Source organism: Schistocerca nitens, chromosome 6 (genome assembly GCF_023898315.1).
Source record: "Schistocerca nitens isolate TAMUIC-IGC-003100 chromosome 6, iqSchNite1.1, whole genome shotgun sequence".
Classification (NCBI taxonomy): domain Eukaryota; kingdom Metazoa; phylum Arthropoda; class Insecta; order Orthoptera; family Acrididae; genus Schistocerca; species Schistocerca nitens.
In genome coordinates, this window is record NC_064619.1 from 98,731,605 (window position 1) to 98,743,818 (window position 12,214).

The window sequence follows — 12,214 nt, forward strand, 5'->3', positions numbered from 1 at the left end:
CTATAGTTAAGTAATTATTTTCTGATAGCGGCTATCGAGACGAATCTAATGATGTGTAACAGTAAGGTCCTTGAAGATCAACGAAGGTCGAAAAGGTGGCACGAACGTCAATTTACAGAAGGTGTTCGAAGTTATGACCATTGGTATCAATGGAGTGCTGCAATCTCCTTATCATGGATTGGCACTTATCGAGACACATGCTGTGACAATTCTCTCTCGTATATCGTGCAAATAGTAAACATTCGCCGTTTGCGGCGTATCCATCTACAGTGCCACTGACATGTAAACAAAATTCGATTGTTTCACAATACAGCACTAATAAAGAACGGTAAGACTAGTATCGTCGAATAAACCGAATGTGAATGGTGTATTCCTTCGAAGAACAAGTCGATATGCTTCTCATCTGCGGAGAATACCAACGAAATTCACTAAGAGCTAGAGACTTTTACCCCTAAAGATATCCTCAGCGTACTCACCCTACACGCCGTACATTTAAATATGTGTATGATAAATTGAGAACAACTGGAGCTTTAATGCTTCGGAAACATATCCGGCAAAGGAGAGTTACTACCGAGGTAACGGAAATTGGTACTCTTACCACTGTGATTCGAGAACCTTATGTTTGTTCACGTCAAATCGCCAGGGAATCTGGCATGAGCCAGAGTAGTGTAATCCCTGTTCTGCATCGCCATAAATATCGTCCTTACCATATCAGTCTCACCAACAATAAACTGGTACGGAATATATGCGTCGCAGTGAATTCTGCCTATGGGCTCAACTTTAGATTCAGAGGGATGATACATTTATTAATTTGATTTTATTTACTGACGAGGCTACATTTACGAACCATGGAAATGTTAATCTGCATAACATGCATTATTGGGCAACTGAAAATCCGTGTTGGCTGCGGCACATTGCACACAAAAAACCGTGGTCAGTGAACGTATGGAGTGGGATTCTGGTGGACAGAATTATAGGCCCCTGTTTCATCTAAGGAAATCTTAATGGTAGGAAGTGCACCACATTCCAGCAAGAAACATTAGGTCTGTTATTGGATGAAGTACTTTCAGGAACAAGGAACAGTGTGTGGTGTCAACACGATGGGTATCCGGTACACTCTTCGCTGAAGGCTAGAAATGAGTTGCGGAGACAATTCCCAAATCCTTCAATTGGATGCGGAGAAGATGTGTCGTGGCCGGCTCGTTCGCTAAACTTCACGCCTCTGAGTTTTTTCTTGTTGGGATTCGTAAATGACATTGCTTATAAAGACGTTCCAAGTACACCTCACTATATGCGAGAGATTATTGTCAGAGCATGTGCTTCGAGAAATGCCTATGTGTTAAGGAATACCACACAATCCATGATAGGAAGATTTCAGCATTCATTTGATACCATTGCTCATCAATTCGAACACCTTCTGTAAATGGACACTCATGCCACCTTTATGACCTTCGATGACCTTCAAAGACCTTAATGTTACTCATCATTAGATTCCTCTCGTTAGCCGCTATCAGAAAATGAGTCCCAAACCATAGCATCGCATTAAAAAGAAGTTGAGCATATCTCTGAAGCGACCCCACCTGGCAACAAAAAACCAACCGCATAATATTGCCTCCGTTATCCCATGCAACTTATGTACCACCAACGTATCAGCTCCCATCATACTTTTGGAGTTATTATTTCTGGCAAAAGTTAGTGACTCACCGTGTATATTCACTATCATACAAAGCATATTATCTTCGATTACTTCATTATATTTGTGTTGTTATTCATCTTAGCCAACTTGATAGCAGATTTTGATTATGCTATTATTCCTTTGTTTTTGTTCCAGAGGCATGGGGGTGACTGTGCCATCCGCTTTGCCATCCAGTCCAGCAGCTATAAAGGAACGACCTGGACATGAACTCTACACTTCTTTTGAGGATGACGAATATGAAACTCGTCGAAACGTTGCGACAACGTGACCCTATGATTCGGCCCATAACCCTAGAATATTTCATCAACAAATTTCCCTGAGAAAGTATTCATTCCCAAAAACTTTAACTTTTTCTGTAATAAATTGTTGACCGATATTACACTGGAAAATTGGGTTCGGTCTACCAGCACGTATCCAAGCTATAAAGTTATCAAGGTTATCATAAGCAGCCTATCGTGTTGCTATCCACCTATCTTCTCAAACCACGTAATATTAGATCACTTCATCTATAATACTCTCGGATTACTGGCCAAACAGTAGTTCAGTCGGGGTTTATTCAGTGCAGTCATGCGGCGTATTATTAAAATGTAATAGATGGTCTCCTACTTCTCTGATAATAGGCGTTTCAAAGTCTCTTTCATTCGTCAATAGCTAAGCTGAGTTAGATGCTGGTCTGTAAAGAAAGTTAGACACTGGTTTAGCATCAGACTTTCCCAATATTTGATTCCATGTCTGTCTAGCGATTCCGTTGTCACTAATAATTTTTTTGAATACACATTTTCTAGAACTAATCTTCTCTCGATTTTGACAGCATATTAGCATCACGGATCTTTGGTGGCAGCCTGACAAGTTTAGGGAATAGTTTTAAACCTACTAATAACTGCGTGGTACCAGCCTTAACTTGTGGTAATAAACCTGCTGTACCAACAGCCACAAACTGTTCCAAATTATCCGGAAGCACTGGAGACATAAAACATTTTCTCTTAACTGTGGACGTCTTGATCCTTTTAAACACATCACATGTTTTTAACATTTATGTTATCCTCTTGGATGTGTTATTGTAGAAACATCTTAAACTTAGCTAACAATTTTCTTGTCAATAGCAGTGTAATCAGTAAATCTTATTACTGAAATCGTTTCTCCTTCAATCACCCTTCCTTTTGCTTATGCAATGTACAAGTTGAACCGTGAGGTAGAAAGACGGCATGCCTGCCTTTCAATCTCTCCTCTAGTTTTAATAGTAGAATTTATTTTGCACACTTACTGGTGGTGGCTTCTCTTTTAACTTCACCGCGAGTTTTCTCTTTTTCATACGCTGAATCTGTCCTTACGACGACGATTGCGTTTTAGACTTCATCACATTTTTACAGTGCTTTAACTTCTCTGTCTTTAATACCGATTTTATTCTCAAATACCAAATATTACATTCTTTTTAATGTACATTTTTGAAATTCCTTCTTTCTACGATAAACTGAAGTACTTCTTCTGTCACGCTAAGTATTGCCCCAGTTACTTTCCCTGTATGTATATATGTCCAAGTAATTTTTTTGATTGCTCATCTTATGAATGGTCAGTCAACACCAAATTACACTACATATTGTGATACTCATTATAACAGGCTCTACGGTCTCAGCTTCAAAACGCTCACCGTAATATAATCTATGATATCTGAATTAATTTTTTAAAGTCATCAGTCTTCTGACCAGTTAGATAAGGCCCACCAGGCATTCACCTCTTCGTTACATGCAACGTACGTCCTAAACTATTTAACGGATTTATTCCAATCTCTGTCTTACTTTACAATTTTACTACCTGCAACTTCCTCTGCTGCCATCAAGTTAACCCCTGATGTCTTAGCAAAAGTTCTATCATCTTGTCCCATCTTGCTGTCACTGTTTTCCGAATATTCTTTTCCTCGCCAATTCTGAGGAAAACCGCCTAATTTCTTACATTTTCAGACTGCCTAATGGACAACATTATTCTGTACCACCACATCTAAAATGTTTTAGTTCTCTACTGTTCCCAATGTCTATGATTCACTACCATACAGTGCTCTGCCCCAAACACACGTTCTCAGAATTATCGACCTATAATTAAGCCAAGTATATTACTGATTTGCTTTCACCCTGAATTTTAATCTCACTCTTGAATCTATCTTATATTTCCGTTATTGCTTCTTCCATGTACAGACTGAAAAGTAGAGGTGGAGGCCTACATTCCTGTTTACCCCCTTCCTCATCCGAGCACTTCATTCTTGGTTTTCGAATCTTATTCTTCCGTCTTGGTTCTTGTACGTATTGTATATTATCCGCCATTTCCGAATAGCTAAGCTCTGTTTTTAGGAAATTTTGCATCACTTTACGTTTCCGAACGCTTTTTCCAGTTCGACAAATCCTGTCAACGCGACGTGACTTTTCTTCAGTCTTTCTTCAACTACCAGCGCGCTATTATAACTGCCTCTCTATGTCTTTACCTTTCCTAAGGCCAAAAAAAATCGTGATCTGACAGATTCCCAACTTTCTTTTCCATTCTTCTGTAGATTACTCTTCTCAGCAACTTGGACGCATGAACTGATGAGCTTGTTATGTAATAGTTAAGCACTTACCTGGCGTTGCCTCTTCGAAACTTGAGAGGATGACTTTCTCCCAAAACACTTACATCGATAATCTTATTCTACACGCCAGATTTTAGAAATTCCTATGGAATTTGTCCTATCCTATCTGACTTAGTTGATTTCAAAACTTTCAGAACTCAAAAATGGCTCTGAGCACTATGGGACTTAACATCTGAGGTCATCAGTCCCCTAGAACTTAGAACTACTTATGCCGAACTAACCTACGGACATCACACACATCCATGCCCGAGGCAGGATTCGAACCTGCAACCGTACCAATCGCCCGGTTCCGGACTGGAACGCCTAGAACCGCTCGGCACAGCGGCCGACACTTTCAGAACCCCATTATAATTTCTGACTCTAAAACTCGATCTCGTAACTCGATCCCGTGTCTCTCGCATATCGACAAAATTTTGTTCTTCCAACAACTTTCCAGGTATTCCTCCTCTCATAGAAAGCTTCAATGGTCTCTGTTGCACCAATCCGCTCCCTCTTATTTAGCAGCTGCATTCCTTGGCACTGGAATGTTCCACCCTTGCTCTTGAAACGACTGACGGTTGCGTTGACTACTCTATATGCTGAATCATTCCTTCAGACGACTGTTCAATCTCTGTCTTCCTCTACAGTTTTTGCCCTCTACAGCTCTTTCTAGTACTACGGAAGTCATTCCCTCATGTCTCCACAGATGTCCTATCATCATGTCCCTTCTCATTACCAGGATTTTCGACATATACCTTTCCTCTCAGATTTTGCGTAGAACCTCCGCATTCCTTACGTTCTCAACCCCCTAATTTTCGACATCCGTCTGTAGCACTACATCTCAAATGCTTCGATTCTTTTCTGTTCTGGTTTTTCCACTGTCCATGATTCACCACCGTACAATGCTTTACTCCAGACGTACATTCTCGGAAATTTCTTCCTCAAATTAAGGCCGATATTTGATATTAGTAGACATATCTTGGCCAGGAATGCCTTTTTTTGCCATTGCTAGTCTGCTTTTGATGTCCTCCTTGCTCCGTCCGACATTGGTTATTTTACTAGCTGGGTAGTAGAATTCATTAACTTCATCTACTTCCTGACAATCAATCCTGATGTGAAGGTTCTCATTTCTACTACTTCGCACTACCTTCGTGTTTCTTCGATTTACCCTCAGTCCATACTGTGTACTCATTAGACTGTTAATTCCAATCAGCAGATCATGTAATTCTTCTCCACTTTTACTCACGGTAGCAATGTCTTCAGCGAATAGTATCATTTACTTTCACCTCGAATTTTAATTCCACCCATGAACCTTTCTTTCATTTCAATCATTGCTTCCTCGATGTAAAGATTGAGCAGTAGGGGCGAACGGCTACATCCTTGTCTTACACCCTTTTTAAAATGAGCACTTCGTTCATGGTCGTCTAGTCTTATTATTCCCTCTTGACTGTTGTAAATCTTGCATATATTTTACAGATTGTATATATATATTTATAGCTTACTCCCACTCTTTTCAGAATTTCGAACATCTTGCACCATTTTACATTGTCGAACACTTTTTCCTGGTCGACAAATCCTAACAACGTGTCTTGACTTTTCTTTAGACTTGTTTCCATTAATTCAAGAATTGTCTCTCTCGTGGCTTTACGTTTCCTAAGGCCAAACTGAGCGTCATCTAGCGAATCCTCAATTTTCTTTTCCATTCTTCTGTATATTATTCTTGTAAGAGACTTGGATGAGCTGTTAAGCTGATTGTGCGATAATGTTCGCACTTGTCAGCTCTTGCAGTCTTCGGAGTTGTGTGTTTGATGATTTTCCGAAAATCAGTTGGTATGTCGCCATACTCATACATTCTACGCACCAACAAAATGAATCGTCGTTTGGTTCACATTTCCCTCAATAATTTTAGAAATTATGATGGTATATTTTCTACCCCTTCTGCCTACTTTGACCTTAAGTCCTCCAAAACTCCTTAAATTCTGATTCTAGTAATGGATCCCCTATTTCTTCTAAATCTACTACTGTTTCTTCTTCTATCACATCAGACAAATCTCCCCCCTCATAGAGTCTTTCAGTGTATTCTTCCGACCTATCCGCTCTCCTCTGCATGTAACAGTTGAATTCCCGTTGTATTCTTAATGTTACTACCGTTACTTTTAATGTCAGCGAAGGTTGTTTTGACTTTCCTGTAGGCTGAGTCTGTCCTTCCGATAGTCATTTCTTTTTCGATGTCCTTACATTTTTCCGGCAGCCATTTCGTCTTAGCTTCCCTGCACTTCCTGTTTATATCATTCTTCAGCGACATGTATTTCTGAGTTCCTCGGAACATTCATGTACTTCTGCCTTTCATCTATCAACTGAAGTATTTGTTCCGTTACCCATGGTTTCTTAGCAGTTACCTTCTTTGTACCTATGTTTTTCTTGCAAATTTCTGTGGTGGTCTTTTTTCGAGATGTCCATTCCTCTTCAACTGTACTGTCTACTCAGCTATTCCTTATTGCTTTATCTGTAGCGTATCTCGTTATTCCTAAGTAATTCCGTATCCAACTTCTTTGTGTATTGATTCTTCCTAACTAAAGTCTTAAACTTCTGCCTTCCTTCATCGCTACTATATTGTGATCTGAGTCTATATCTGCTCCTGGGTACGTCTTGCAACGCAGTATGTGATTTCGGAACCTCTGTCTGACCATGATGTAATATAACTGAAATCTTTCGGTATCACCCAGCCTTTTTGAAGTATATCTCCTCCTTTTGTGGTTCTTGAACAGAGTTTTCGCTATTAGCGGCTGAAACTTGTTACACAACTCAATAAGTCTTTCTCCTCTCTCATTGCTCTTCCCAAGCCCATAATCTCCCGTAACCTTTTCTTCTACTCCTTCACCTACAGCTGCATTCCAGTCCCCCATGAGTATTATATTTTCATCCCCCTTTACTTACTTTATTGCTCTTTCAATATCCTCATACACTTTCTCTGTCACTTCATCTTAAGCTTTCGACGTCGACATGTATAACTGATCAATTGTTGTTGGTGTTGGTTTGCTGTCGATTCTTATAACGACGACCCTGCCACTGAACTGTTCACAGTAACACACTCTCTGCCCTACCTTCCTATTCATAACGAGTCCTATCCCTTTATACCATTTCCTGCTGCTGTTGATATTACCCTATACTCATCTGACCAGAAATCCTTGTCTTCTTTCCGCTTCACTTCACTGACCCCTACTATATCTAGATCAAGCCTTTGTATTTCCCTTTTCAAATTTTCTACTGACCCTACCACGTTCAAGCTTCTGACATTCTACGCCCCGACTCGTAGGACGTTGTGCTTCTGTTGATTATTCGGTATTTCTCTCTGCGTTACCTCCACTTTGGCAGCCCCCTGCTGTAAGTCCGAATGGGGGATTATTACGGAATCTTTAGTCAGTGGAGAGATCGTCATGAGACTTGTAGAATTACAGGCCACATGTCCTGTGGATACACGTTACGTGTCTTTAATGCAGTGGCTTCCACTGCCTTCTGCATCCTCAAGCTGTTGATCATTGCTCATTCTGCAGCCATTAGCGGTAGCTTCCCACCCCTAGGACATGAGAGTGCCCTGACCCTCTGTCAGCTCCTCCTTCCTCTTTGACGAGGCCGTTGGCTGAATGAGGGTGACTTCCTATGCCGGAAGCCTTCGACCGCCAATGCTGATTATTAATCGCAATTAAAGCCACGGCGGAATTCGAACCCAGGACCGAAAACTTTTCGATTGTCAATCAAACACGCTAACACTAGACCACGGGTGCCTTGCCTAAGTGATTCACATTGATGTGGGCCTATAAGCTGAACATTGTTGCACTTCCTTCTAACGTGGATCGGTAGAAGTATTTCTTCTATTTCTCAAGGTTGCTTCGCAGTTGACCCCCTGGTACCTTTGATTGTCTTTCCATCACCTGTAATAGCTCTCTTTAGAGGTGTCCACCCCACTTCAACTGAACTGTCTACTAAGGTACTCCTATCAACATCTGTAGAAAAATTCTATTCCTCATCCTTCCTCAGTAGCTGAGTTTTCCAGTTCCTTTCATATCGATTCCTCCATACGGTACACTACAGCCTCAGCCTATTCTTCATCATTACTAAATTGTTATCTGAGCAGATATCTGTTCCAGGGTACACATTACAATCCAGCATCTGATTTCGGAACATATTTCTATGCTGTAATGAAGCTGGAATCTTGGCGTGTCTCTGGGTATTTTACACGTATGCGTCCTGCTCTTGCGAAGCCTGGAGAGAGTATTCGCTCTTATTAGCTGAAATTTGTCTGCAAACCCACTTTACCATTGTGAATCAAACACGCTAACACTAGACCACGGGTGCCTTGCCTAAGTGATTCATATTGATGTGGGCCTCCGACTCGTAGGTTGTCAATCGTTCGTTGGATATGCGATGTTTCTCTCGTGGCCACCGCCCACTCTCTCTTCCGGATATCGGAAGGGATTAAACCACAGTCTTTTGCCAATGGAGAGATCATGATATTTTTTGAAATACAGGTCGTATTCCCTGTGCATACGCCTTATGTGTCTTGAATGCAATGTTTTCACTACCCGTATGAATCGTCATGCCGTTGATCATTACTGAGTTTTCAGCCTTTTAACTGCCGTAGCCGATTCGAAGTGCAAGATAGTGCACTGAAACTGTAACCGGTCCCCTGCCTCTTCAACAAGGCCGTTGGCAGGAGATGGTGACTTGCTCTGCCGAACATTTATGTAGTAGCTAGGTTGAAACCCGGGACCCATGACTTTTTCATTACCAGTGAAAGACGTTACCCCTAGACCACGGACTAACCATAACATCATTTTTGCTCTAATGCTGACCATTCTTCTTCCTCATAAGAGATGACAGGTTACTATATTCACTTTTCGACTGCGGGTGAATCAACCACATAATACGGCACGATATTTACCGCGGATGGTGTTGCTTGTGAGCAATTACGGTTACGAAATCGACTGTCGGCCTTTCAAGGAATATGTCTGTGTCAACATCATGTAGAGGGTACTGACCGCTAATTCGTATAAAGAGGCACCTCTTTTCCCGATTAGTGAAAGTATTAGGACCACGCTTGAAAAATTCATCGTTACCTTAGGAGGTCCTCAGATTGAAAGACGATTCCACAATAATGATTTACGTAGTACGCTACTTGCGTTTTGATTTGCACAATAACTGTGGTAAGTCAGGGAACTGTTTATTTTACGACGCATTAGAGGCTTAACATAAATCAGGGGGCACCCGGTTGACCACCACAGAGTGCTGGGTTTAAGCCTTTCTAGGCTGTGGCCTCTAATCAAGCTATTACTCTAGGCACTGTGAAGGATGTAAATACTGACGAAGTGTCTTGTGTACTGGCAGCGAGTAAACATCTCTATCGAACTTGTGCTTAGAAAACTTTGCCTATCCACTCTAGGTAGATGTTTGGTTACACGTTGTGGATGCTCTCTGTTACATCCCACATATAAGCTTGACGCCATCAGTTATTACGCGAAGTACGTATGCGAGCAACAATATTCGCCTCATGCCACTTTCATTTGCAGAGTTCCACAGTTCATAACGGATAAGAGCCATTCTCTTTTTCCATAGCTAATTTTCGTCAAATTTCAGTCTAGGAGGGTGACTGGTTGATCATATCACTCAAGGAACAAGTGAACATAATGATGACAAATGTGATTGCTGACGAAGCCCTGAAACCCGTGCACACTTTGTATCAATTCTAATGGAATGAGGCACATCCACAGTCGCTTACTGGATCTAGGACATTCGCAATTGCCTCCACCTGCTAGAGTCGCTGACGTGATAATGCAGCAGGAGTTAGGCGGCTATTTCATGCTTCCAAGCTGCAGCGAGTCAATGGCGTAAGACGTCAACCAATCTTTGGGAAGCTTCTGTAATGCGGCCTACTACTGTATGGCAACAGCTGAGGCTCTCTTACTCGCTCTGTTTCAGATACTTCCCTTTGACGCTGAAACATGGTCTTTTCTGCACAGTTAGCAGCAGAAAATGGTGTTGGCTCCCTGTGGCTCTTCAGTCATCTTTGAACATCAGGGAAAAAGCAATACGTCCCGTGTAAAACCAATCAGTTCCATACTGATGATGCTGCATCACCACCGTAGCTGGATCTGGAACCTTCATGTGTCGCCTGACCATTTGGGTGCTTGCGCAGTTCAGGATTCTGCCACCATCAAGGCTGGAGTCGAACAACCCCTGAAGCTGATGAGCTTCTGCAGAGGACTTCTTCAACATGCGATGAAGGGGCGAGATGCAGTTCACAACATTCACTATGTCAGCAGCGCATGCAGACCATCCAGCTATGGACCTTTGTAGCACGATATTTACTCTGAAGCAGCAATGGCAAACGCTTTCTCTCGCTGACAAGAACAACGCTGGGTGATGCCGGTATATTTACATAGCTCGACAGGTATCAGAATTAACAGAATCGATAACTGACGGATGTAAAGAAATAGTAATAAAGAGTTACTTGTATTCATAAACTTCCTCCTTCTCCATCACCAACATCTATCCCCAGTTAACAATCACCTCCGGCGTGAAACCATCCTAGATACATCACTCTACAATCCACTCACTAACACGACAATCGTCCGAGCGAAATGGGGCACAGACAGAAGAACAGCACTCATTTCTACTTCCTGCACCCGACTTAGGCCAGATCTCAAGACCGCGTCGTATTGCTGTAAGTGCTCTTTAGTCAGAGCTCCCACATACGGCCATATACCAAGGTAGACGTAGCTCGCTTTCACTGGTCATAGGGGCGTCAATTGTTAGTAGGCCATGACAAATGTACGACGTTACCACAGTGACACGACCCTGTGTTGGCTGAAGTAGCCCCAGAGGCCGTAACTGCTGCTGACTGTGCCTCTCAGCAGGCCCATGTCCGCCTCCCAGAGTGAAACTACTTGCCAAAGGTCCTCACTTCACTCTTGATGTAGACCCACTATTCTGCACGCACCACGGGAAATGTAGTTATATCGAGGTCGAAGCGTTTGCCGCAGCTTCGGTGGTAATTTTTGTTTTGTTTTTTATTTCATTTCATTTTCTCCTGATTGGCTTCAACAGGTCTACCACAAATTTCTGACATGTGCCTACAACTTCATCGAGTTCTTTTTCATTATTTAGTTTAGGTCATCAGTCTGCTGATTGGTTTGATGACGCCTACCACAAATTTCTCACTTATGCCTACAACTTCATCGTTGAATTGCACTTGCGGCATTCATCCTCTGCTATTTCTTAGATGTATACCAGTGTGTCCTGTCCTCCAGGTTCCGTCCTCTACAGCTTCGTCCAGCACCATGGTATGGTACTGTTGCCCTTAGCGTAAGTTAGTTTGAGCTAGATTAAGTAGTGTGTAAACCTCGGGACCGATGACCTCCGCAGTTTTGTCCCATAGAACTTACCGCAAATTCCCAAAATTTTTCCCTAACTTCTTCTACTTCGTGGTCTCCAATTTTTATCTTCAGTTTTTCGTTAATCTCGTATTTGCTGCTCCTCATTACTTTAGTCTTTCAATTTAGTGTGATTCCACGTTATTTACTCTGAAGACTTTCATTCCATTGACCAGGTCTTGTAATTTTTCTTCACTTCACTTTCACTGACAGTATCAGTGTCATCAGCAAATCCTTTCACTGACTCCCTCTCACCCCATGTTTTAGTTACACTCCTTAAACTTTCTTTTGTTTCCATAATCGTTTCTTCGATGTATGTACTGCGCAGGATACGAGCTACAATGAATTCATGTTTTACATCCGTTTTACATCCGTTTTACATCCGTTTCGTTCTCCCATGCTTATAGTTTCCTCATGTTTCTTTTACGTACTGTGTATCACCCGCCTTTCCCTGTGGCCTACTCATATTTTCTCAGAATTTCGAATATCTTACAC